The sequence below is a fragment of the Argiope bruennichi genome, chromosome 1 (genome assembly GCF_947563725.1).
Source record: "Argiope bruennichi chromosome 1, qqArgBrue1.1, whole genome shotgun sequence".
NCBI lineage: Eukaryota > Metazoa > Arthropoda > Arachnida > Araneae > Araneidae > Argiope > Argiope bruennichi.
In genome coordinates this window covers 109484151-109490150 of record NC_079151.1, presented here as the reverse complement: position 1 = coordinate 109490150, position 6000 = coordinate 109484151, and positions in this window count along the sequence as shown.

Below are 6000 nucleotides of genomic sequence, written 5' to 3'. Positions count from 1 at the left end.
ATTATAATACGATCAAGATTAATTACATTATAATACGATCAAGATTAATTACATTACATTATAATACGATCAAGATTAATTACATTATAATACGATCAAGAGTAATTACATTACATTATAATACGATCAAGATTAATTACATTATAATACGATCAAGATTAATTACATTACATTATAATACGATCAAGATTAATTACATTATAATACGATCAAGATTAATTACATTACATTATAATACGATCAAGATTAATTACATTATAATACGATCAAGATTAATTACATTACATTATAATACGATCAAGATTAATTACATTATAATACGATCAAGATTAATTACATTACATTATTATACGATCAAGATTAATTACATTATAATACGATCAAGATTAATTACATTACATTATTAATAACGATCAAGATTAATTACATTATAATACGATCAAGATTAATTACATTACATTATTATACGATCAAGATTAATTACATTATATACGATCAAGATTAATTACATTACATTATTATACGATCAAGATTAATTACATTATAATACGATCAAGATTAATTACATTACATTATTATACGATCAAGATTAATTACATTATAATACGATCAAGATTAATTACATTACATTATTATACGATCAAGATTAATTACATTATAATACGATCAAGATTAATTACATTACATTATAATACGATCAAGATTAATTACATATAATACGATCAAGATTAATTACATTACATTATTATACGATCAAGATTAATTACATTATAATACGATCAAGATTAATTACATTACATTATTATACGATCAAGATTAATTACATTATAATACGATCAAGATTAATTACATTACATTATTATACGATCAAGATTAATTACATTATAATACGATCAAGATTAATTACATTACATTATTATACGATCAAGATTAATTACATTATAATACGATCAAGATTAATTACATTACATTATTATACGATCAAGATTAATTACATTATAATACGATCAAGATTAATTACATTACATTATTATACGATCAAGATTAATTACATTATAATACGATCAAGATTAATTACATTACATTATTATACGATCAAGATTAATTACATTATAATACGATCAAGATTAATTACATTACATTATTATACGATCAAGATTAATTACATTATAATACGATCAAGATTAATTACATTACATTATTATACGATCAAGATTAATTACATTATAATACGATCAAGATTAATTACATTACATTATTATACGATCAAGATTAATTACATTATAATACGATCAAGATTAATTACATTACATTATTATACGATCAAGATTAATTACATTATAATACGATCAAGATTAATTACATTACATTATTATACGATCAAGATTAATTACATTATAATACGATCAAGATTAATTACATTACATTATTATACGATCAAGATTAATTACATTATAATACGATCAAGATTAATTACATTACATTATTATACGATCAAGATTAATTACATTATAATACGATCAAGATTAATTACATTACATTATTATACGATCAAGATTAATTACATTATAATACGATCAAGATTAATTACATTACATTATTATACGATCAAGATTAATTACATTATAATACGATCAAGATTAATTACATTACATTATTATACGATCAAGATTAATTACATTATAATACGATCAAGATTAATTACATTACATTATTATACGATCAAGATTAATTACATTATAATACGATCAAGATTAATTACATTACATTATTATACGATCAAGATTAATTACATTATAATACGATCAAGATTAATTACATTACATTATTATACGATCAAGATTAATTACATTATAATACGATCAAGATTAATTACATTACATTATTATACGATCAAGATTAATTACATTATAATACGATCAAGATTAATTACATTACATTATTATACGATCAAGATTAATTACATTATAATACGATCAAGATTAATTACATTACATTATTATACGATCAAGATTAATTACATTATAATACGATCAAGATTAATTACATTACATTATAATACGATCAAGATTAATTACATTATAATACGATCAAGATTAATTACATTACATTATAATAACGATCAAGATTAATTACATTATAATACGATCAAGATTAATTACATTACATTATTATACGATCAAGATTAATTACATTATAATACGATCAAGATTAATTACATTACATTATTATACGATCAAGATTAATTACATTATAATACGATCAAGATTAATTACATTACATTATTATACGATCAAGATTAATTACATTATAATACGATCAAGATTAATTACATTACATTATTATACGATCAAGATTAATTACATTATAATACGATCAAGATTAATTACATTACATTATAATACGATCAAGATTAATTACATTATAATACGATCAGATTAATTACATTACATTATAATACGATCAAGATTAATTACATTATAATACGATCAAGATTAATTACATTACATTATTATACGATCAAGATTAATTACATTATAATACGATCAAGATTAATTACATTACATTATTATACGATTAAGATTAATTACATTATAATACGATCAAGATTAATTACATTACATTATTATACGATTAAGATTAATTACATTATAATACGATCAAGATTAATTACATTACATTATTATACGATTAAGAATTAATTACATTATAATACGATCAAGATTAATTACATTACATTATTATACGATTAAGATTAATTACATTATAATACGATCAAGATTAATTACATTACATTATTATACGATTAAGATTAATTACATTATAATACGATCAAGATTAATTACATTACATTATTATACGATTAAGATTAATTACATTATAATACGATCAAGATTAATTACATTACATTATTATACGATTAAGATTAATTACATTATAATACGATCAAGATTAATTACATTACATTATAATACGATTAAGATTAATTACATTATAATACGATCAAGATTAATTACATTACATTATAATACGATTAAGATTAATTACATTATAATACGATCAAGATTAATTACATTACATTATAATACGATTAAGATTAATTACATTATAATACGATCAAGATTAATTACATTACATTTTAATACGATTAAGATTAATTACATTATAATACGATCAAGATTAATTACATTACATTTTAATACGATAAGATTAATTACATTATAATACGATCAAGATTAATTACATTACATTTTAATACGATTAAGATTAATTACATTATAATACGATCAAGATTAATTACATTTTAATACGATCAAGATTAATTACATATAATACGATCAAGATTAATTACATTATTATACGATCAAGATTAATTACATTATAATACGATCAAGATTAATTACATTATAATACGATCAAGATTAATTACATTACATTTTAATACGATCAAGATTAATTACATTATAATACGATCAAGATTAATTACATTACATTTTAATACGATCAAGATTAATTACATTATAATACGATCAAGATTAATTACATTACATTTTAATACGATCAAGATTAATTACATTATAATACGATCAAGATTAATTACATTACATTTTAATACGATCAAGATTAATTACATTATAATACGATCAAGATTAATTACATTACATTATTATACGATCAAGATTAATTACATTATAATACGATCAAGATTAATTACATTACATTATTATACGATCAAGATTAATTACATTATAATACGATCAAGATTAATTACATTACATTATTATACGATCAAGATTAATTACATTATAATACGATCAAGATTAATTACATTACATTATTATACGATCAAGATTAATTACATTATAATACGATCAAGATTAATTACATTACATTATTATACGATCAAGATTAATTACATTATAATACGATCAAGATTAATTACATTACATTATTATACGATTAAGATTAATTACATTATAATACGATCAAGATTAATTACATTACATTATTATACGATTAAGATTAATTACATTATAATACGATTAAGATTAATTACATTATAAAACGATTAATAATTATAAAATTGCATTAAAATACATTGTAATTGTCAAAAAATTCGACTTCGAGATTTTGGCAAATTTTCATGTTTCAGGTCTCTCTGTACATGAAAAAAAAATTATTTGAAATTTTATCTGTCTCTGATTATGTCCTTCTGTCTATCCCTCTACAATACAATAACTAAAAAGCGCTTTGAGCTAAATCGATGGAGTTGGGTATATAATTTTCAGAGCAAATTTGGAGCTTTCAATCAAATTTTGAACCAATCCAATCAGTGATAGTTTGTCTCACAGGTTGTCTGAAGTTAGGTAAATGAAAAGAAACTATATGGATGAAATTTAGTTCATAGATTTAGCATCTAAAATGTAAATCAGCATCACATTTGAAGCACGTCCGACAAGGAAGAGTGCCCATTGGTCTATGCATTTAAACGTGATAACTCAAAAGCGCAATGACTTTCGAAATAATGAATAAATAAATGAAATTTGGCACGCAGTATTGTAACTACAGTTGAAGATCTGTACGAAAATTTCAGTCAGTCGAGAAAAAAATGTGTCTAAAATTCTCACTTTGTATTCCGTACTTTTATATTAACCGCTTCCCAGCGATTAATCGCTAAAGCTCTCAGTCTATTAGGCTCTTCCGTAAAGTTTATTTACTAATGGCATGCGGTTAATACTACGCAGATACATTTATTAAAGATTATACCAGATTTTGGAGACACCACCCCCGCTAATTTATTTAACATAAATGTTAAAAAATATGTTCTCCATATTCATTCATTTTATTTCGAAAAAAGCACAGTATGTAGTAGGATCCAAGCTTAAAAACTGTTCTCGTTTATGTATCTAATAATGTAAAAATATCAGATAGTCAAAAGGCGATTTCGTGAAATAATCATCTTTTTTAGAGTGTTACAACAACCAAAATTTGAAGAATAAAGCATTTTTCTACTCAAGAAATGTAAATACAGCGTCAAATATTGACGTTAAGTACCGCTGCTGTGTTGTAATTTTTTATATTAGCTTTCATGTATATACATGACGTGTTAAATCACATTTGCAGGTGACTGCAACCTCAAATGAATTCACTCTAGGAATTCAATATTTTGTCATCTATTTTAAATACATGAATAAATATTTTTGTATGACTAGGTGGGAAAAATGTCGTCGATACAAAAATATATAGCAGAAAAAAAAATTTCAAGCAGAAAACCATTTAATCTGGCATTTCAAATCACCTCAATTGTCTTTTCTCTAATAAAAGTCTTTAATTAGAAAAAATTATATTATATTAAGATCCTTCACTTTATATCGAATTCTACCTATGTCTGTTATAAAAGAAGTAATAAAAGAGGCTTCTGCTATTAATACGATTGGATAATAAAATTAACATATCCCATCTTTTATGGAATACATTTTTATTGTAAATTGATCCTTTTAGAGGGGCTAGAAATGACAATAAAACAAAGAATCGATTTTAGATGAAAAAAAAGCTTTAAGAGAATTTAATACTCAACAGATAAATGGGAAAGATGATCTTTCCTTTTATAAACCAAAAAAATACTATGTCTTCATTAAATATAATGTGAAATTTATTGTAAATTTTGTACATGTGTGTGTTCGTAATATTTAATACGACATTTAAAAATTTCAGATTTTTGGTGCGTTTTTAAAATTTTATACAAAAAAGTTTTAGATTTCCTATTTATGGATAGCAACTTACTCTAAAGTGATAAAATGTTGCTTAATTTTAATTAATTTTGGTTAAAAGGTTTTTTTTTCTAATATTTTATGTTTTCAAATTATTTAATTTCAAATTAGGATTATAGTCTCTTAATAAATAATAAGCTTTAGATAATGAAATTCATTCCTGTCTTTCGATTGTAAATGTTGCGAATATACCGTATACAGTGTTCTGAGCTTTTAAATTTTTAAATAA